The 23,663-nt window shown below is 45.7% G+C and overlaps 1 protein-coding gene across 2 annotated transcripts in view; it reads right to left on the bottom strand.

Annotated features, from left to right (window-relative positions):
- Nucleotides 1–23,663, bottom strand: part of GRM7 (glutamate metabotropic receptor 7) — a 221,306-nt gene that overhangs the window by 26,905 nt on the left and 170,738 nt on the right. The gene's annotated exons all lie outside the window — the stretch shown is intronic.

The following is a 23,663-nucleotide window of genomic DNA, read 5'->3' as shown; positions in this document are numbered from 1 at the left end:
GCAGCGCTTACAGCAGAACGTGGCCTTCAGCCCTGGGCTCACTGCAGGAACAGCAGCACGGCCCCAGCTGGGCTGCTCTGACCCAACTGGGCTTCTCAGCATTCACATGGGTGCTCTAGGGCTGTAACACAGCACTCTGACCTTGCTAACCATCCGATAACTTTTCTTTTTAAAGCATTTTTTTAATGAGTTTTAACCTAATATGTGTGAGCCAGGAACTGTGCTGTGACGTGCAGCAGCCAGCAGCTACCACAGCCCTTCAGTGCCTGCACCCACACAATCCCTCTCACACGCTCACAGCTTCCTTCCACTCACAGACCGAAGAACAGATGTGGATTTCAATAAAACTGGTATAAACTGAAACTTACGTCTACTCTAAGTTATAAAAGAAGAACATTAAATCCATAATAATATGGGTTAGTAAAAACTTACCTTAAAAAAAAGAAAGGAAGGGTTTTTTATTATTTTTAGTATGCTTTAATTCTGTACAGTTCATTGAAATAACTGTGCAGACGACACACGGTGATTTGTGTGTTCCCAATGCTCAGCTATGCTCAGTATGAAAAGCTTGTGTATGTGCAAGCTGGAGATCAGCTGCTCCCGTGAGATGAGTATTCAAAGGAACACAAGGATTGCTGAGTGTACTCTGCAAACACAGAAAGCAGAAAAGCCTTTCTTCCTTTTTTAATTACCTTTTAGAGGAAACACTTGATAAGTGAACTATAATGATTATTGTGAGTTAAAAGGCACAGAGACAGCACAATACAGGTGCAAAGGAGCTGAAAGAAGAAGTAAACTCCCTGCAGATCGTGCTCAAAAGGTAAATATATGGTACGTCCATTCAGATGCAAAAGTTAATACACATTGTGGGCAATTCCTTCAGATCACTATTTTCTCTTCTCCTGCTATTCAGTGCTAATCAGTTTGCATTTCTGCTGGAAGAGCTCCATAAATAAATACAATGGCACAGGAAAATGCTGACCCTGCTCAGATACTTCCAAAGTCCCACACTTGGAAAAATATGAATGTCTCTAGACTTGCTGTTACATCTCCATAAGTGCTGCTATCACACTGATTAAGACAACCACTAGAAGCAATAAAGTGCCTACAGAAAACATAAGAAATGTGCTGTGCATGACATCTCTCTATACCAACACACACAAGCAAAGACTGCAGTGCCTTCTCAACATCTCTGTACCCATTATCAGATGGGAACGGCATCGATGTGATCAGAATTTTGTCAAGGCTGGAACATTAGGACAAATCCCATCCCACCCTGTGGGAAGCAGTGCTGGGCCAAGTCCCACCATGCAGCCATGTGGTGAAAAACACACAGTGGTGCTCTGCAACCTCACCTCCCTGGAGAACACAAGAACCCTTACAGAGAAAGCAAGAATTTGGACCACGGGAGAACAAAATAAAGCTGCTGGCTGAGCACTGCAGCTTAACACACAGTGTTCTGCAGGCAAAAACACCACCTCTCTGTTGGACTGCCAACTTCATCCACTCAACTCCATTTCTCCTTTGGCCCCTCGGCCAACTGTTCGCTGTAGGAGCTTTGACAAACTTGCCAGCAATGCGACCTGGTGCTGTGTCAGCACAGAAGGAGGAGCAGCAGCCAGCCGTACTCACAGTGTGCCAGCACTGGAGCCTTCAGAAAAACGGAGACGTGCAGCTGAGTAGGAATTACTTTGAAAACCATTACACACCAAGAAGTTTTCAAATGGATCCTCAGCAAGAGAAGTATTTGTTACCTTTGCCAGGCATCCTGGAGCAGCTTTGAGATGTGATGCTAACATCTCTTTTTGGGAACAGAATACCGTGCTCTGAGAGAAGCTCTCTGCCCCGCTCCCTGGGAAGTGCTGCTCAGCTGTGGGTGCTGGAGCTCAGCAGTGTGGCTGCAGCATCCCTCAGCCACTCCCCACGGGTTGCTCCATGTCTGGGCTCCCAGTGGGACTTTCCCAGCGCTCCCCCATCAGGGCTGCTGCCATCGCCATGCATGCCAGGAGTGCTTTTAGCCGGGTGCATGCAGGTGCTGAGCACCATTTCCTCATGCTTATGGGACAGAAGGTCAGACTGCTATGCAGTTATCTCAGCAGTGGGGTCCTCTGCAGCATGGGCCAGCAAAGGTTCCTGCCTGGGAATCGCCGATGGGAGATAAAAGGAGAGCGAGAAAAGAGCTTTTGTAGAACAAGGCAGGATGAGTGACACACAATGCTTCTCATGACAAATGGGAGCTTTATAAAGATAAGGGAAACTAAGAGATATGCTTATTATGCAGAACCTTAGTTTTATGTATTTTATCTCTGCTTTGTGGCTTTTACCAGTCAAACATAAAAATGCAGTTTACATGAAACTATTTCATTTCTTATTTCACTTCTTCTGATAAATTCTCTGAAAGCATTTTAGATGAATGCAAATTGGTGATTTAAAATACAAAGAATGAGATTTAACCAACAATGCGGGTCTGATAACTCATACGTACCTTTTATAGATGGCGAGTGAAACCCGGTTCCCAAACTGGAGATGAAATTAAGAAATTAAGAAGCAGATTCAGCAAGGGAGGCTCTAACCTGAGGTGAATGAGAACCAGGGCTAAGCTGAGTGCTTCCAGCAGAAACCAAAGCTTCCTAAAGTGGTGCTTTTGGTCTGCAAGCCCAATTCCACTGAGGTTTGAAGCTACCTTTGCTGCACCATGAGGACAAAGCCACCTGGGGGTCACTCACTCGCACCCTTCCAAGGCAGGCTCTCATTTTTGATGGATTCTAACCTGGTGTTAAACACACTGCCTTACAGCTACAAGTGCATCAGACTTTGAAGCGCTGCACTGGAGAAAACGAAGCCCTGAGGATATCATTCACATGCAGAGACACTTAGCTCTTATCATCTATTTTACATAAAGGATTCCCATTTGAATTTTAGATTTTGGTATTTTGCAGATTCTTGCTCTATTCATGCAAATGATGAAAATTACCCCAAAAACCTTGAAAGAAAATTAGACTGGTCTCAAAAATACGCATCTAAGAACCAGCAATTTTTACAGTGCAAAAAAATATCAGTGGACAATTTTGTATGAGTGAGAATGGATCTCAGAAGCGAAGCACCACAGGACCAGGCCTGTCAGTCTGCACTAATGCAGTGCCAGATTTGCACTGCTGGGCCATGATCACTGAACTGATAGCAGCATGCCTTAGAAAAGACTTTTTAGCAGTTCGCAGTACTTTTTGTAGGCTAATTCTTTGCATTCATAGTCTAATCAGGAGCAAGAGTTCCTTTTATCTAACTCAGTGTTGTAATTAGGCAGTGAATGGTGTTATTTTGCAGTATGGAAATAAATGGGTAACTTCAGATATTTTTGGGCTTGTGTTATCACAAACCAATTTATCTTACTTTTATATGGGAATTAAAACAAACGTTCTTACATATGAAGTAGACAGTTTATAAATCTCCCAGAAGACTCTCCCAGGTCATCTGAAGATTTCAGCTCATCCCTTGCATTACGTTACACAGACATAAGAACAAGAAACATTTCCTAATAAAAACCAGGATTAGCTCCCACTGCATGATGTGTTAGCAAAAATGCGGAAAGCAAAAAGACTCGAATACAAATGTTCTCAGACATTTTAGTGCCCAATGCCCCTTTCTGCACCAAAGATAGCAGGGCATTTTACAGGCAAATTAAACAAAGATGGAATAGCTTTTTGTCACTGGAAGTTTTGTTCCTTGCATAGAAAGAACCAGTGCCCTCTCCCTCCTGATGAGCTGTGGCCGGTTGCACCTCACCCAGCAGTCAGGACCCAGGGCAGACGTCACTGCAGAGAAACAACGGCGGCAGAGAACCCCTAAAACCGTGTTGGTGCAGGAGAACACCATTGGCAGCTCCAGCTCCCTGGTGGGACTGATGGATGGGTGCCTCAGGGAAAGGCAGCTCCCTCCAGGCAGACACGGGCACACAGCAGCTCAGCTGCAGACACTACACTATGCTGTATGCTGGTGACTTGCAGGACCCTGCCTCCACCCACATCCCTTTGAGCATCATAATCTGCTGAAGTTGTCATTTAGCAGTGCCCTTTAGAGAACTGAGCAGCTTGAAAAAAACCCCACCCAATCTCTTTTCCCAGATTAGAAGGTTTTAGCAGCGCTGAGGGCAAATGGTTTGCCCTTCTTTCAGGCTAACATCATTTTGAGGGGAAAGAAAAAAAAGCCACCACAGCAACAAAGCGTTGTGGACAGCAGGTTCTGGCATCCGCTGTTAACTTTCCAGGAGGGTCACTTTTTCAACAAAAGTGGCAAATATCTGTCATGGTTGCAGGGAGCAGAGATTAGCCATCGCAGGGGGGATCTGACAGATAGATGGGGACCCACACCGTGTGCCCTCCGCTGCAGCCTCCTGCTCCTAATGCTATTAGCATAATCCACACCACACCAGCAGCTCATCATCCTTTATTGCCTTTGATTATTTTGTCAGTGGGACATGCACAACCCAATGCTCTGTATGTGTGACAACACCAGGCGCTGTGACACCAAGCCATGCAGTGCTGTAAGCTGCCTGGGCTCCATACGTTGTCTGAGCACTGCAACATGGCCAGCAGCACAGCCACAGCCTGCTGAGAGCTCACCATCCAACGGAATGGGTGGCTGCTCACTGAACACACTCTTGTCCCATCACTTTTCAACCTCTCACTTCCATTGCTCAGCTACCGCACCTTTTGTATGAGTGTCCCTGTTGTGAAGATACAACTCTTCCTTTGTTTCGCAGAATTTCACAACTTCATGAACCCAACCGATTACAACGCCGTTGACCATTAGAGGAAAACTAACTTATCCTTATGTGAGCAGGAAAGACATCAGGTGGTGTTGGAAAGAGAGGCCAACAGCTGCACCCATTTGAGCACAGAGCAAAGAGCAGCCCTTCTGTTCTGTGAGCATCAGTGGAGCTTCAGCATCTCAGCAGTGTGGCACAGGAATGCTATGTAAATTGTGGTGCTCACCAACTTCTACAAACGACAACGGATGCTACCCAGGGGACGTTTGATAAACAAATCATAGTAGTTATGCTGATTGCAGTTATTACAGTACAAAATAGCAAGGCACGCAAATAGCCTTTGTGAAGCGTCTATGCGAATGTCACAGAATCAGTCACACCATCTAATTATAAATTCTCTGCTCGGTAATTATGTGAAAGGTGACACTGGAGAAAATGATGGGATTTCAGTGTCAGAAGATTTCCCTTTACCCACTCTGTTCTGCAGGCTGGCAGCACTGGGGGCTCGGCTGGAACAGCCGTGTGCCGGCGGTGCTGGAGGTGTGCAGTGCAGCAGCTCTGCAGATGGAGCCCTGTGTGAGGAACTTCCACTTCTACTTACTGCAACTTCAAGAAAAGGAGACTTTCTCTGCTGTGTCCTGATTTAAGAAGCCCAGAAATGAGGCAGGACTGTGATCCTTGCTGTAGGCCATCTCCTTTCCTGGTCACATCGACTGCAATATTAGAACAATTCTCAGGTTTGAAGAAGGTCTTTAATTTTACAGAATCAGCCTGAAATGCCCTTCTGCAGGCCTCTCAGTAGCTGGTGGGGCTCTGGCACTCTGTGCCCATTGACTTCTACATCCCCTACATGTATATACACTGTACAGAAATATGCAACACACTTGTGGCAAAGACAATTCAATAGACATTAAATGGACTGAAGCAGAATTAAATGGTGATGAGGTAAGCATATATTTTTTCTTTTCAACTTCATTTCTAAGCTAAAAATCATGTTTGTTCTGCAGCTTGGAGAGGAGCTCTGTGCTCCTGATGGGAAGCACACACTCCTGCTTACAGCAGACCCAGGACTGGGTGACTTTCAGCAGTGAGCACAGTGGGGTTGTTAAATTAGGGTTCTTCATAGGGTCATTTAGGCTGGAGAAGACCTCCAGGATCCCCAAACTTAAGTCCAACTCACCCCTCCATGCCCACTGTCCGTGTCCCTCAGTGCCACGTGCCCACAGCTCTGGAACACCTCCAGGGATGGTGACCCCAGCGCTCCCTGGGCAGCCCATAGCAGTGCCTGCATCAATGCCTGACTGCTTTTTCTGAACATCTCACAGTGTTACTTCTGGTAGGTCACATAAAGCTTTGGTTAACCTTGCAGGTGTATTTCACCGTAAGTGAAAAACAGAATTCCACAGTAACAGCAAAGGATTCACAGCACAGCATCACGATCCCTTACGAAGTACGAAAGGGAAGAAGATTAAAGTTTGGAAAGCAGCTCCTCAAATTACTTTTCCACATGCTAATAACAACCATATCTCACTCTAGAAAGAGCTCATCAGCCATCTGCCTGCCCTCAGCAAACAAGAGCTCACATCAGCACAGCAGCACCTACCTGCTGCATCAGTCTCAGCCCCTGGTGGGCTGAAAGCAGGATGGCACCCTCAACAATCTGAAGAAGATTCATTTTTGTCAGGGCAGTTCAAGACAACTTTCTTCCAACAGTCTTTTAAGTCTTGTTCTTTCTTTTTAAATTATTGTTTGCAAATAATGACACGAATAAATATCACACTCTTCTGTTTGCTTTGTTTTAACTTAAAAAAATATTTAGTCTGATCTGTTTGTTTATCCTTCATTAAATAGAACTTTGGAGTTCTGTATGAACTATCAAAGTAATGCCAGATCACCATATAATAAACATCATGTGTCTGTGTGAGCTTCTTCACGCACTCAGCTGGAGACAGCCACTGTTCCTACCACAAGAATGGATGGGAGAAAAGACTCCAGATTGGAAGAATCACCACCACTGAAGCAGAAAGGACGTCATTATCTGCCCCAGGAAAGAAGCTGAGCCCTGCGTGCTGTGTGCAATGCACCCTCAGCTCATCAGCTGCGATTCCACAGCTCCACCTCCACAAGGGAACCTGCTCTGCACAACACGTGCCGTACTGAATGACAACATCCAGTTGTCCCAGACAAGCACACACGAAGAGGACGCCCTCCAAGAGTTCCGTCTGTAAATGCTGCCTTCGAGGACTGTAAATAATAACAGGTTACTGCCCAGACCTGCTCTTCTTCTGGGCTAGAATAAAATTTGCCATGGTTTTGCATATCGAAGGGAAAACTGGGGTTATATTCTGATGGATTTCCTCCTACAAAGGCCAAGTGCAAGGCAGACCACATAGCAAAGCATGTTCCAGAAGCACCGATTTCCATTTCCCTCTGCTCGCACTATAAAACTGCTCCTTCTAATGTCACACTGCCAAAACCAACTTAAATTTTCATATCCTAAATCAGAGCATCCAACACGTCTAGCTTTTCAGCTTGCATTTCATGGCCACACAGAGTAAAGCGGAAGTAAATACATATATTTGCAATACGTTTCAGCTATTTGTGTCAATTATTCTATACAGCATGTTCCCTTATAAAAGGAATTTCCTTATGCAAGAAACTTGCATACGTCAGAAAAAATATTTATGGATGATATCTGTAACTTGAATGACAATTCCAAAGACTAAATGCTAAGGCACTTGCTCTGAGGGTTACTATGCAGTTGAAGGAGGAATTTTGTCTCTCCCTCCTTTGAGAGAAACTCTAGGAGCTTATCTAGAAGGAAATTGAATTATTCAGATAATTGGACTGAGCAATGAGGGAAAAGGATGTTGCTGCTTTCAAAGGGCATCACATGGCTAAAAGACAAATTGAAGCAGCATCCAAGACAATCCCACAACTCAAATAGTTTACACAGTACGTACTGCAGGGATTGGACATCTGCTGGAGAAAGGAATCTGTTTTACTCCTGTGTCACTTACAGACACAACGAGGATGCCCATGAACTGCTCAGAACTTCTAGGAGTTGTTAAGCCAAGAAACAAGCAGCGATGGCCCCAGTCAACAGAAGATTAAAGTGGTTTTGAATTTGTGACTCCCTGGAACCTCGGCACCCTCTGACCTCATGACAGTTTTGAATGTTGTCATCTCTTTGAAGCAGGGATTTGGCATGGAGGGATGTGCCAGCAAAGCAAACTTTGTGCAAAATAGTGATGCTTGGAGCAGGGTCCTCCGTGTGCATCCAGCACTGAGATAAGATGAAGTTCTGTCTCCTCGTGCTCTGCTTCTGGAACCCAGCACAGGGACCAAACTGCTTGGCTGGGGTCACTGCACAGCCTTCAGGCAAAACAGCCAACAGCCACAGCCCGGCTGGGCAGCTCTCAAGCACAGGCAGGCACAAACAGCTCAGGAACCCATTATCAATCCTCAGAACTGTCTAGTGTCCCCTGCTTGACATTCATGATAATAGCAGAGCAATAAGTATCACAAAAGAGACAAACACAAAGCAACGTATACCCCCCATTTCTATTATTAAAATAATGGCTTTTCCCTCCCCCGGTGACTGAGCACTTAGCTTTTTTGAGTTAGAAATAATTTGTCATGTCATTTTTTCTGAAGATTACATCATCGGAGAAAGACTTCATTTCATTCCTCACGGCTGCACTCCTAAATTGACTGACACACAATCTTGGCATTTTAGGGTATTCAGCGCCAGGCTTCGGCTCTGGTATAAATCACATTTCTTCACTCTTATTGCATTTTATTCATTTTATACATGACCAGAGATTAGAGTTCAAATGAAATAGATTTTGCTATCCTCCTTATACTCCAGATGCTACTAGTCTAGAAATCTTTAATTTTACTCACTTCAACTACTGAATTATTCAATGCAAGGGGAAAAAACAACACTTGATACTCTGAAATTCCAAGGAAAATAAGCAGAGGACACTCTGACTGCAGGAGGGGACCTCTGCCTATCATGCTTGTGATGCACAGCTGCAGGTACTGCCCAGCAGCACCAGCACCTCGGGGCACACGCAAACCCTCTGCACCTTCATGCAGCGGTTGGCATTTGAAAAGGTGCGGCCATGAACTGATGCTTTTCAAGCAACCTAACACCTGCAGTTCCCCAGATCACCAACTCCTGCTTTCAGCCTTTGAGAGAATGTTTGTGGAAGGGGCATAAAGAACTCAAAGAAATGCTGGCAAGCCAGCAGGAAGCCAGAGCCCCAGAAAGGAACGGGGTGCAACCTGAACCTCCCAGCAACACCTCGGGGAGCCAGCACTGCTCCTGACTGCAGGGACCAGACTGCCTGGCCACAGGTACAGCCTTGCTTCACCTAATAGTTGCTAAATGAACACGAGACAAAGCTATTTCACATTTTTTTCTTAAATTATTAACGTATTCTAGGATAGAAAATAAACTTAGGTCAATTGCCTTCAAGTCGATTCCATTTCTGTTTTATGGAGGAATAAGCAAGAGTGAGTATCGAGTGAAAGGTATCGATTATAAAAATGAACAGTAAGCTAATGTGTGTATAAGTAAATACACAAATGGGCAAACGGACCAGGAAACTAAAAACATTATGACCCTCATAAATATCCCTGTGTAATAAAGCAGCCTTAAGGAACGCTGCCACCTGGACCAGCTGCCTTGCTCTCCAGAATTACACTTTGCAGTTATCCAGGATACATGGCACTAATTCATACTTTAAGAAAAGGAAAAAAAAAATTGTTTTCTCCTTGAAAAACTGTTTAAGATTCTTTAGGTTCTGCCCTGACAGCGGGGTAAGGCAAACACCTACGATCCCCAGTCTGAGAATTCGAATGTTCTCAGCACAGATCTCTATCAGACCAGAGAGGTGCTGGCATTTGTCACTTGCCAGGAAAACCTGAGATGTCAGGCTGTTTATCTCCCCACACTGTGGGGTTTTGCCCTCTGGAGAAAAATAAATAAAGTGTGGAGAAAACACAGAGAAAGCAGCAGAGCATGGCAAGAGGAAGCATCCAGCACGGCCATGGAGGAGCCTGCCCCACAACGGCGCAGTGCCGGCGGCCCTAACTGGGGCTGGGGCACGTGGAGAAAACATATGAAGGAAACCGTACCACAAACTGGCACCTGGGTGCTGGGCCATGCACTCAGTGTGCTCTGAACAAACAAACACAGCTTTCCAAAGCCTCCGCTGCCCGAGGCCATGCGATGGAGCTGCAGCTTCCAGTCTGCTTGAAGTAGGGCTGGGTGCACAGGGGAATGCAAACTGACGGAACAGAGAAATGACCTCAAACAACCACTGAAACATACCAACAACGCAGAGATTTCTCAAATTCTACAAATTTCAACTGCAGAACAAAAGAGATTTACTTGCTAATTGTTACGTCTTCTTAAACGTTACTTTTTTCTGGTGAAGCAAAAAAGTTTGTCCGAGTGGCACTGGCTTGGGTTGAGGCTACACAGACAGTGCATCATATAAAAAGCCAAACCAGCCAGTCTTAGCACTGTGGTGGTGGTAGAGCCCCAGGAACAACACTCATGCTGTAGCTATGTATGGGTAGAAAGCAGAGGCAAGGTGCCATGGGTGTCCTATTCACAGCAACTGGAGCACAGCCTGCTCCATTCTCCCCTGCAGCAGCCAGGCTGGAAAAATTGTTTTTTCCTTAAAACATTTTCCTGCGCTGTTTCTTTCTCTATGCAAAAAGCACGAATAAATGTGAAAAAGTAACAAACTGACCTTTATTTAGAGACAGATCTTCTCAACTGGGAGCGAGCTGTCTAGCAGCACAGAAGTATGCATTTATTCAGTAAAACTTCCACCGACCTTCCTCTCAGGCAGTCTGCACACACACTGACAGTGCCAGAAGCAATGAGGGGTGCTGCACACCCTACCCTGGGCTCAGCTCTGCCTGCACACCCTGCTGCTGCCTGGCGGAGCACTGCATGGAGCTGCAGGGGAGATGCGGTCAGAATGGCCTCAATGGAACTGAAGGGTTGGCCTCTAAGGAAAGGGGATGGAAACGTGGAGATGCGAGGAGCCTCTGCCACGGCCGTGAGCACCCAGGTTGGTTCTTTTTGCTCCATGTGCTCTTATTTGTGCGGGCAGTTGTGGCACAGTGCAGGCGGGCTCCTCTGCCACGCTGCTGACACGCACAGCAGCTTGAGTATTTGCACTGCGTTGTCATGGCAATGCAATGTCTGCAGGTGCAGCTGAGAGCACGATGCTGCTCTGCCTTGGCAGTGCTGGGGAACGTTGCCAAAATTATTCATAGCTTGGAAATCGGGGAGGTGCAAATGCCCTGATGGTTTCCCCCTATTATATACTGTTAACCATTTTGGGCTTTGCAGTTTTCTTTAATTTTACTGGATGGTAAATGAGACAAGCCTTACATTACAAAGGCAGACAGCCCTTTCATTTCATTCATTTAGCTCTTCCAAAAAGTAAAATTTATAATTCAAAATAAACGTGGGCATTTTTATAGGTTTATAATCACACATTAGTAAGTTAATACTGCAAAACAGAAGGAAACCACCAAGAGCCAAGCAGCAGCTCCCTCAGAAGGGCCAACCCTGGCAGCCCTGCAGAGGAGCTCTGCCCACCACGCAGTTCTCCGGCTTCTCAGGGCTGCATGGAGCTGCTGGGACAACGTGCACACAGCACCTGAGCCAGTCCTGCTCTGTGAGCCTCCATCTTCCCCAGCTGTCAGCTCGGGCTTAACAAGGAAAAAAATAAATGCTATTTCAGCCCATGCTATGCTCCTAATGAAAAGCAGGACTCCACGCAGAAGATTCATTTTACAGAGCAAGCTTCAAGTTTTTTTCTGGCCTTTCACCTCCAATTTTGTCTTCCCCACTCCAGCCGTATGAATGTTTTATTTATATCCCGTCACTTCCACCCTGTTGGAAGGCATTTTCTGAAATAAAATTGCTCTTTTTCTGAGATGGTCTAGTTAATAGATTCCCTTTGCATTCACTTTTCAGCAGCTGAACCTCCTTGATGCCCCGCCGTACCCAAACCATCACACCGCCAAACAGAAGTCCTGCAGCCCTCCCAGCAGAGCAAGGCCCATTCTCCTCCACAGCTGGGAGCCATAGCTCTACACCATCGTTAGCTACTCCTGAACACACAGCTCGGTGGTACTGCAGGAAGCTACATGCAGTCAGATGGCATCCTGCCATGCTGAGCTGCCGCTGGGCACTTCACCACACCAACTTCTTTTCACCAGGCCTGGTAACATTTTTTGGCTAAGTTGATTTCTCATAATCCTACTGACGTCTTGCTTATTCAACTCCTTCTCTAGGCTATCTATCTCTGGGAGCATCTACTCAATGCAAACACTCGTTCCATCCCCACAGCTCTCTCAGAGCTGTCTCCACCTGAGGGATGAGGCAGGTCTCCACTAATGGCTTCCATGTGGGATGTGAAAGCAAACAAGGATTCTTCTACATGAGAACAACTGGTGTGCAAAACCTCAAAGCCATCCCAGGAAAAACACCCTGCTCCTCCAACACATCAAAGAATTGAACTGTGCCAGCAGCACTGCTCTTTCTGTGCTAAATGTGGTCATTGTGGGTTCCTTCCATCGCTGTGGCCCTACTGTAAGCTCAAAAAAAGCCAATGGGAATCATTCAGTGTCAGTGAAGTTCAACTATATTGAAAACAGATTCCATATATTTGCATACAAAATAAGATTTAATTCTGCTTAGAGACCTTCAGGGAAATTCAAAGTGCAAAATGGTGTCAGCAGAGTGCTGGGGCAGACAAGGGCTAATCTTCCTCATCTGATGCTTCTTTAAAGACCTTCAGAGAGTAGAACACTGATTATTAAAGCACACTGATACATATATATATATATATATGTATATACATATATATATAAAAGCAAGCCAGCTTCTGGTTGACTTTTTAGATTATAATGTAATTATTATTTAAAACAGAGTATTTACATATTGCTTTTACTACTTAGAGCCAAACTTGCTGTTGCTGGGAGTGCCCTTTCCATTTAACATTATCACAGTGCTGCACACGGGGCTGCGTGACTGCGCAGCTGGGCGCTGGTCTGGGATCTAACACTTGCATTCAAGCACAAAAAGCACCCTGCAATTCTAGCCAGCCAGTTACTTCTACTGGGTCCAATTTATTACTATCAGAATTATTTTGCTTTCTAAAGCTCAGATGTAAACTGAGTGTTTTAGAGCTGCATAAGGAATAGTTGGAGTCAGAGGAGGGCAAGCTATGGCAGCAAAGCCTTCATCCCAGACCAGCTGTCCTTAGGAGTTTAAACCCTTGCAAATGAAGAAAGACAACCCCTCATTAAAAAGTTACACATTTTCCTTTTCTGTTAGTTACTCAAGGATGCATTTCTATTTTGGTCTGGTCTGAGTGCTAAGAAGCACCCAAGGGCAAAAAAGAAGCGGAGCAGGGTGAACATGCTGCAGGACGGGAGGCTCTACACTGCAAACTTCAGCATTTTCTGAAAGCAAGGCTGTGCTCTTAGTGACTGTAACATGTCTTCCTGTCAGCCATCCCACCCCAACCCCCTGTTCCGAACGCAGCGCAGCGGCTGTCCTGCTCCCCAGCTCATAGCACTGAATCACAGAATGGCCTGGGTTGAAAAGGAGCACAGTGCTCATCCAGTTCCAACCCCCTGCTATGTGCAGGGTCACCAACCAGCAGCCCAGGCTGCCCAGAGCCACATCCAGCCTGGCCTTGAATGCCTGCAGGGATGGGGCATCCACAGCCTCCTTGGGCAACCTGTTCCACCACTCTCTGTGTGAAGAACTTCCTCCTGATACCCAACCTCAACCATCCCTGCTGCAGGCAGATGGGCTGCAAACCACTCGTCAAGGACACAGAAATGCTTTGCAATTTTTTAAAGACAAATTGTTCACATTTTACAGGTGTGCACTGGTAGGTGTTAAATTTATCTATTATTTCGTCAGAGCTGTCCAAGTTTGCATCCAATTAACTGGAGCCATCCAAGTCTTGTTGCTGCTAATGTATCTCAATTAGAACAAACTGTCGGCATGGCAACTGCTAAATCCATCATAACTCATGGATGGGGCAAGCTTGTTTGTGGCTTATGCAATCCTTGAGTTTCCACAGCTCACAGATGGGCATTTATTGTTAGGTTAAACTGGGAATGGGTAATCCTGGAATAGAAGATGATTTCGGTGCTCGTTTATTTGAGAACTTAATTACAAGCAGCCAATCATTTTAGAAGCTGAGGAGTTTCAGTCATCCCACAATCCCCCGCGCTGGTGGGCAGTTAGGAGACATCCTTGCCTGTCAACCAAATCACAGCACCAAGAAAGAGCTTCCACTCCTAATTAGCAAATACGGCACTTGTTTCATTACAGTGATAAACTAAATCTCTGTCTCACTTAAAGCTGCAATGACAGCTTACAGCAATAGCCAAACCATTTTCCAATAGAGTCTAACAAGGTGACACTATGTGCTGTGCTACTGCACAACAGCTCACAATTCCTCATTACCAGCTCTGAATTAACTCAGAAATGGACTCCAATGCATCACACCTCTGAGACAGCATTACAAATTGCCAGGAGTTATTTAGTGCTCCATACCTGCAGTTTCCTTGAGGTACTTACACAGAAAGCAATCGGGAATATTAAAGGATAACAACAACTTGAGTTTGAAGCCAAATCAGCTCATGTTTAACTAGCCATGGTCTGACAAAAGTTAATGACCCAAGGAGCCAGTTCTACATCTGTACTTTATTAAACATTTTACATTAAAATTATATATAATTATACAGATTTATATGGATAATCTTTGGGATCCCTTCCAACTTAAGCCATCCTATGACTCTATTTATTGCTGTATGCACAGCACACCTGTCTTTACTCTCCACTGAGATGTATTTACCCCTGACACTGAGATGTCTTCTGCCCCTTCCTAGGCATCAAGAAATAAACACTGAGGGTCTGGCGGTTCCCTTACTGTTGATGAGGAAGCCACAAGGAAGCCAGTAAATACAAGGCTGAATCTGTGCAAAACGAAGCCCTCAGTCAGCAGCCCCAAGGGACACGGAGCATTATGAGGAGGAATTTCTCCATGCATGATTGCAATCAAATCAAGCCAGCGCAGCCCCCAGGGAAGCCTGCCCTAACAGACACTGCCTCCACAGCCCACCTCCTGCTCCCTGCACTCAGCAGGCACTGTGGCCATGTCCAGCAGTGAGTCCTCCCCTCCCAGCCATGCTGTCACCTATTTCCTCCCCAACACGTCTTGCTCAGCCCCGGTTGGAGGAGGCTGGCTGTCGGCATGGCCTTCCTTTCCATCTGGAGTCATTAACAGATCTCATCCTCCAGTCAATAAAATGAGCTAAAACTACATCGATTCTGAAGTTCTGGAGAATCAAAACACTCGATCTTCCCACTTGAACTTCCCTAGTGCTCCAATTAAGGTACCAGAACAAATCTTACCCGCTTGCTGGCACCAGCTCCAACAATGCCCTCTCCAGCTGTAATCACGCTTTGAGCACTGACCACCTTGCCTACACTAATTGATTTTCCTGTTACCATCTCCTAATGCAGTCTAGTTTTAAGCTTTTAAATGCATTTTACTCCTCAGTTTACTGCTGAAGTATTGTTGCTAGTTGCATTCTTAGCAGGAGCTGCTCCTCCACTAAAAAGAGCCCTATTGCCTTCAAATCTTATTCAGCCGTCTCCATTAAGTATTCCAGGTTGCTCTGATGTTGAAAATGCAAATCACAGAATAAGAGGAAGACGATAGCATACTGTTCATCTCGTATTTTGTCCTCCTACTCCCTCTACATTCTTTTAAATAAATGTCTCCATCTCTAAGTATAATGCAACGAAGATCGTATGAACTTGAGATATTAAATGTACAACACATACATTATTTTTTTAGTTGCTATAAACACAGAATGAACGTTACTTAATCAGTGGGACTGCATGACTCAGGGGCACAGGCAGGGTGAAACCTGGTGTTTCCCCGCTCCAGCAGAAGGTGGTTAATGGCTGAGTGGATTGCATTTAATGGGCAATTAGCGGTACAAGACAGACAGTTAGGGCTGAGCGGAAAACATCTTTGTAAATATGAGTTTCACCTCATTTCCCCAGCCTGGGTTTTGTCACCACAGACATGTCAGCCATTTAAAGGCCAAATGCCAACACAGAATGAATAATCTGGTGCTAAAAGTGCCTGACATCATTAACTGCAAAGTGCTAAAGCTGAGAAACCCTTCATACAACCTTGGCAATTAAAGAGGTCAACAAGCTCTCCCTGCCACAGCAGATGACCCTATCAACATAGGTTTGGTTGGGGAATATCTGCCAGAAAAGGGACCTTTTCTCGTGAATACTGCTTAATACCACTAGAGCTCACAGGGTAAGTTCCAGCTGCTGGCAAACACTTGCCTAACTCCACTATTCAGTTTGGGAAGGAAAACATTTGGACCATCAGTCACTGTCACAACACAGAGATGGCACATCAGCAATAGGAAAGTTTAGGATGGAAATGACACCAAACCAACTCAGTGCAGAAGGGAACACTGCAGCCAAACCGCAGCCCCTCTTCCATCAAGCATAGCACCTTCCCAGCGAGATCCCTTCCGTAACAGGGAAAACAACAGCAGAGAAACAGTTTCTCTAGCATCTATTTTCTAGGAGGTTTCCTTTTTTTCTGCCAATTCATCTCTGAGCTCGCACATTGCGAGCAGCTGCTCTTGTGCATGCTTGCAGGCAGCCCTCCTTTGGCAGTGGCAGACTAAGCCCCTTCTCTAAGAGACACTCTGCATTTGTCATAGGGTATCAACCCCCCAGCGACAGTTCCCAGCCACTCTATGCTGCACCGCCAGCACAACACACTTCTGGAGCTACCTATGAAGCCAGGGGCTGGTGCCAGCTTGGGTCCTGCTCAGTAACCCCTGCACCATTCCAGGAGGGTGGGGGAAAGGGACAAGGGGCAGCGTGGCTGCAGGTCAGAAGGGAGCTTCACAGTCCGTGTGAGGGATGTGAACACGCATACAAAAAAGCCTTTGTTTCAAAATGTAGAAATAGAAATGTGCTCCAAAGCATTTTTGAAGGGGTGCACATGGGATGCAAAGTCTCCTTGTTTCTTTTTAACCTTCTAAGTTTATGCCTCAAAGACAAAATGCAAGGCAATTGCTTTGACTGAGTACCGTAATTTCTACTTTTATTATTATTACATGCCTGCTTAAGCCATTTAAAACAACAAATAAATCCTTCAGGTCAATACTTGTGCAAGCATTTCTTACGTACAGCGAAACCTATTTTTTAGCTTTGCGTTAAAGCGGCCATGCAAGACTGAAAATGCGCCTTCAAGAAGAGCTGTTTGCTTCCACTATGCAAACCCAGCTATATTTAGTCGCTGGTGTGCATAGAGGACCTGACATTTCTGTTAGAGGACTCTATTTAAAACAAACTGCAACAATCTTCTCCACCAGCAGAGGCTTTGCTTGGCAATGCGGGGCACCTCCTCACCAGTCCTCATGACTTGGGATGGAGCTGAATTCAGCCGAGCTGTTGGGCCTTCTGCTCCCATTCTGCTTCTGCTTATTTCAAAATGAACAGAAGAAAACCAGCTCTGAACGGGTCACCCACACGAGGGCAGTAAGCGAGGCTGCTCCGTGCCCTGCTGACAAGGGTCCTTGATTGAGCACCCCTGCACACGCTGCTTTCATAACCCATTCACACACAGTGACAAAAGTACTTAAGGACCCATTCTTTCTGCTCAAATGGTTTGACTCCTGCATACAAGTTCAGCAAGAAAATTGAGAAACATCTGCATGGCTTATGTTGTACTGAATAAGCCCGTCATGGTTTTCTTTTTGTTCCTGGATGAGCTTGGAATCAGCAGCCATTATTTCTTACTCAAAATAACATTATTATGTTTCTACAATACCCGTGGGGTTCAGAAACTGGTTATGATCTGCTCTCACAAAGTGATACTTCAGTTCCCAGCGTTCAGCTCACAGCGTCAGCCATGATCTATGGCATTTTTCTGAAGAGATGATTAACTCTTATTCAGACAAAGGGGCATCAATGGGAAACAAAGGTTTCTACAGAAAAAATCAAACTGCTCTATCACAGCATGAGACCATGAAACAAGGCTCCCCAAAAACGCGCACGAGAATCAGCGTTGTAGGAATACAACAACACCTCAGGGAAACCACAGCATCTTCACCACCTCTGTGGGCAGCCTATGCCACTGCCTGACCTCTCTTTCCAAGAAGAAATGCTTCCTGATACCCAGCACGACCCTACCCTGCCACAACCCAGAGCAGGGCTGTGCAGGACTCCCAGGTGCTGCAAGCACCCCGCGTGATGCCAAGGAGCAGCTGCACGGTCAGGGCAACAGCTCTGCAGGAAGGATTATGCTGTCAGTGCAAGTGAGTTTGACATTGCAGAGATATCAAAGCGCAAGCAAAGAGAAAAGTTTCGTCAACAAAGTAATTGCTCTGCTGGACTCAATGGAGCTGCAATTATTCCTCACTGAGGTGTTGTCAGTTTGTACTGCAGATAGAAACTGTTGCATAACACAGATACGGGCATGTGCAGAGATTGCTTTTCATATGTAAAACTCTCTTGGCAGCTCTACGTTTTCTATTAAAATAAAGAAAGAAAAAAAAAAGAACCAAAAAAGTACATGTCGACACTATGCATTAAACACCCACATGCTTTTCCCTTTCAAAATTACGTTGCTTTTTAGCCAGTTAAATTTGCACTAGAAATCACAGAATGAGAAGATACCCTCCTTCTACACTTTGCCCAGCACTTGCTGGAAACAAGCCCAGTGCTTGCCCACGCTCACAGGACGTGCAGCACCCAGCACCCACTGCACGGAGCCACCCAGCACCAGCAGTGCTGGGACATGGGGGGACCACAGCCACAGTGATCAGGAGAGCCCAGGTTTGTCATTCCTGATGGCTAATGGAGCAAAACTGAATGCAGACTGGAGAGGAGGAAGAGCTGGGTTTGGCTCCCAGTTCAGTAACTTGGTGAATGCTTTGGCTGCTCGTGGCTATGCTAGCAGTGTGGAAGAAAGGTTCTCCCCCAGGTGCCAATGAAATTCTTCATTTGTGGTTTTGCCTCCAGTGTGCAGCACTGTCCATGCAGCAGCCACTCTGCTGTGAGCTGCTCTCCCGGAGCTCTCTGCAGGGAACTGGAGCTCTCTTCAAGGAGAAGGCGCTTCCATCTCTATTGGGTCTTGGTCTCTCCAGTAGTCCTAATGCAGCGCCAAGCAGCAGCCTGCAGCACTGTGCTCCTGCTCACTGGGGCAGCTTGGGACAGCGGTGAGTGCCCAGTGGGGGGTCAGGCCATTTCCCTCCCCTCCAAACTCACGCTCCTTCCCGACTTCCATTTATTTTTTCAACTTCCCAATGAGATTTTTTTCTCTGTTCTCATCACAGAAGGGAATGGAAAAGGCTAGAATTATCACAGTGAAGAGATCCCTCACTTTCTACATCAGACTTCAAAGCAGCACGCTCGCAGGCTTCAAAGAGTCCCTTGGTGACTGCAGAACCACCGCAGGGCTGCAGACTTCAACTAATTCCTGCTTAAATGAACACATCTCTACTACGAGACAGCCACATGCAAATTTAAAAGTAGTATTATTACTCCATTATGAAGATACCTGTTCCAATTTTGTGACAATTTCACAAAATGAATTGATTGTTAATTATCTTTTAGCACTCACCTATATGTTCCTGTAAGGCTATTACTGTACATGCATGAACACAACGACGGCACTGCTGCTGCCTCACTAACGGTTGGTGGCATCCCTTCATTGCAGATGTATACCCTCCTCCTCAGGTAATTATGTGAAACATGATTGTGGCCTTGGGCTCTGCCTGCTCAGTGTTTTCAATTAGATTTTACTACAAAAGTACATATTAACATTAAAGGAGCATTACAATGCAGCAAATGTGATAAAACAGATCAATGGTAGATATACCTTCTGCCTCTGTTGTTTCAAGAATCATAATTGCCATTAATTTACGGTCTTCTGAGAAAGATCTAATTGCTTTAATCATCCCTTATTTCACCCACAGTGTGCACGTTTTCTGTTACCCAGCTTTACCAGCAGCCTTGCAAACCTAGGCAGCAGACCAGTGCCCAACCATCTGCATGGCCACCACGGCCTCGGCCCAGCCTTCATGGTGCTGGGCAGCTGCACCTGGGCAGAGCTCTGGGCTGGAGAAGGTGCTCCAGGAGCACAGAAGATCCTTCTGGAAGAGCCCTGATCGGCACATGGTGCAGACGTGGGTACATGAGTGCTTTTGGACACGTTTACAGCCAGTATTTCTTCATTCTTCCAGACACTGAAGATGCCTCTGACAAGCACGGGTGTCAAATCCTGGCCAAATCCTGGCTGGGTGGTTGTTTTCTGACTGGTTGGAATCCTCCAAGCTTTCTGATGGATGCTGCTCCAGTGAGTGGGTGATACAACCACAGGGACGTGGCACATCCCTGTGATGAACACAGAACGACACCCAACCTCCTGCCCTGAACTGCAGGGCTGAGTGCTGTGCAAACTGCTGCAGGATGGCTGATGCAATGCTTCTACCCCATGGGTCCTCAATCCGTCTGTTGGATGCTTCAGGCTTCTGTGCAAAGGGAACTGGTATTGCTGTTATCATTGTACTCACTTCTGAAACATTAAAACCTTTGGTTGGCTGAATACTACATGAAATTGTGGCTGACAAAAACCCAGAATCACCAGATAGCTCCAGGAATAAGTGAGAATGAAAGCTTTTAAAGGACATTTAAGCACACGGAGGTATGTTCCCACCAGTCACTGTTTCCTAATCCACGAAGCGATGCAGTTCCAAGAAGTTCCACAGCACCAATGCAGCCCTGCAGCCGCACATCACAGAGCAGCACAAGTTCAGGGAACACGTTTCAAAGAACATGTAATTTGCCTTCTATGGGGCCAGGGTGCCATTTGGGCTGAGGCCAGCAGCTGGTCTCACTGCAGGACAGCCCACGGCACCGCAGGGCTGCCAGGCTGCATGAAATCCCACACACTGCTCAGACCCGATGCTGGATGAAGTTAAGAACTTCAGTACCTGAACACGCAGATCCTCACAGCTCCTGAAAACAAAATACAGCTGTAGGCGAACTCTGCTGCAGAACAGTGAGAGAAATGAGTATTTGCAGTTATAAAGTTCTAAGCAGCCACTGTTATTAGAACCAGTCTTCATTTCTGTTTTGAAACGCAGGGGCATTATAAAGAATAAACATTAGCATTATTTAAAGCTATTCATTTCAAAGGGTGATAAATTACATTTCTTTAGAAGAAAGCTACAGCTCACAATCCTCCCTGTGCCCCCACTATGCCAGATTCAAAGTCGTGCTCCAAATGAGCCTCAAAGCCCGATTTCCTCACCCACCCAACAGCATAAGACTCCAGCAAATGTGGTATTGAAATCCTCATAACTCCCAAATCCACATATGTATGGTTGCTATAGCAACTGTCATCTCAAGCCTTCCCAGCAGAGAAAATAAGTGTGTGTCCTACCTGGTTAATCGGTATTTGTATTATGGAGAATTGAAGGGTAACTTTGTTTCGCCAAAAAATAGAACAGGCACTGAAGTGCTACTGTGCTAATGTGATATTATTTAATCTGAACAAGAATCCACTTTGCATGTGCCTTGAAATTATAGTATTTATGTAACATTCAACACAATAAGTAAAAATGTTGCTGCCAAATATACTTGGCTTACCCCACTTACTGATTTGAATAGAAGGAACATGAAAAAAGACCCAGAAATCTGAAGGAAGGAGGAAGACTGCATGGGATCGAGGGCTGCAAGTTTCACAGTGGCTGTATTACAGTTAAGACAAATAAAAAAGCCAAAGGTTAATGCAATCTGGATTCAAAAATAGGCTGATGGAAAGCCAAGAATATATGGGCGGTGGTTTCTCATTTCTCTTCATTTCAGGATGCAGAAAGCTCCCAGCATGGAAGACCACACTGGCTGAAAACCATCACTCACTCAGAGTCATGATTACAACTTTTTTTTACTTGAAAAACGTCCTCAAAATACTTCAAGAAGTCCCACTTGTAGCACCTATCCAGGAGCATGCTGACAGACATTACTGCCTAGGAGACGTACCCAGAAATGTATTATTTTAATCTCAGCAATTACTAAATAAAAGTGATCACAGCTACTAAGCAGTAAAGTCTCTGCAGAACATTAAAATACAATGATGACTTATCCCTCATATTAGTTCAATGGCACCATTTGAGAAAATAAGATCTTAGGGGAATATGCAACGTAGAGAACTACACCTGCATGCTGTTGCCGAGTACGAGAATGGACTTCAGACCTGTGCACACAACGAGTTCTTTTAATCTCACAGTTATAGCCTGATTCCAAATGACATTTCTTCTTCAAACCATGATGGGCACACAAAACACAGACCTGTGCACGTTAATGAGCCCAACGTGGCACTGCAGATCAGACACACCATGCTGCTGGGTCCTGGCATGTCTGCTACATGGAGATTGATGTAGATGTAGAATACAGATTGATGCTCAGGTTGGCCATTAAAGGGATCTAGTTCTTCAGCACTACATCCTAGAGATTTAGAAATGTAATGTAAGCGACAGTACTCATACACGGAGATACTGAATTCCCACAGGAGAAAATAGCTTGTGATCTCAGACTTTCATAACCAGGGTTGAAATGGTGAGAAGAAATGGAGAACGAGGTGGTGAGAAAAGAGCCCCAACCCCGCGCCCAGCTATTTCTGACACAGCCTCCAACAAGTCCTCCTGTCCTGTTAACTCCTCCTAGCATCAACAGCATTGCGTGGAAAAAGTAAAATGGTACTAAACAAGTGCTGAGAGGTATTGTTTTCTCAACAATAAACTGACTTTTATGTACAGAGACAGCAAGACTGTATTTTAAGAACTCTTCCTATCACATTGATTTAACTACAGATGGTTTTTCCCTTCACTGTATTTTTCTTTGTTTTTTGCCATGAAAGCTTTGCCTCTGGTAATCCTTGCTGTGCAAGTCTTAAAAATATTTACTTTAAGAGAGAGTCATAATAATAAAAAAGCAGCTACCAGCACCACCTGCGAATGGATGCTTCCAGATGCACCAGAGCGCATCGCATGCTGCCATACTGCTGCTTTACCACACTGCCTGTAAAAACCTGAAAATGGTCCAACACATAAAGGGAAATGAAAGATCCGTGAGACCCAGCGATCTCACATGTGTGCCCTGAAGTCTGTCCTGTGGCAACGGGGCATGGCCACGTGGCCCCACAGGGTGACCCCACCACCATAGGGCCCGGAAAGGCAGGAGAAGGCAATGGTAGGAGCAGGCACTGCTGACCCACCCACAGCCTCAGGGCAGGGGAAAGCACAAGCCCGAGGGCTCCCTCCCACCACTCTCTCCCATCTGTGCTCCAAGATTTTGGCTCAGTTCGGAGCATCGATTGAGCTGTGCTCCACCTGACCTCACTGAGCAACCCGTGCTCTTTTCAAGTGCTGCTCTGTATTGACTCTGCCGCAGAGCTAGGGCTCCTGTAATTGGTTTAACAGCTTTTTGAGGCCACTTTGCTTCTGATAAGGTGCCCACACATCCACTGAGGATTGAATGCAGTTTTGTTGTCAAAAACAATTGTGCAGGGGCACAGTGGCAGTGTTTGGCAGCATGGGCCCTCGCTGGAGGAGCAGGGCAGCACAGCAAGGTGCACAAGGATGGGTGGGTACCACCCTCAGCCCCAAGGCCCCCGAGCCTCCATTGGAGCTGCTCAATACAGCACAATGGGAGGGACCCAACAGCTCCATGCTCAGAGTTTGGTAACCAAGGAAGGATCTTTCTGAGTGAAAACACGACATG

This window comes from Phasianus colchicus, chromosome 11 (assembly GCF_987193195.1).
Source record: "Phasianus colchicus chromosome 11, bPhaCol1.hap1.1, whole genome shotgun sequence".
Taxonomy (NCBI): Eukaryota; Metazoa; Chordata; class Aves; order Galliformes; family Phasianidae; genus Phasianus; species Phasianus colchicus.
The sequence above is the reverse complement of the archived record's forward strand: the minus strand, read 5'-3'. Positions and strand labels throughout refer to the sequence as shown.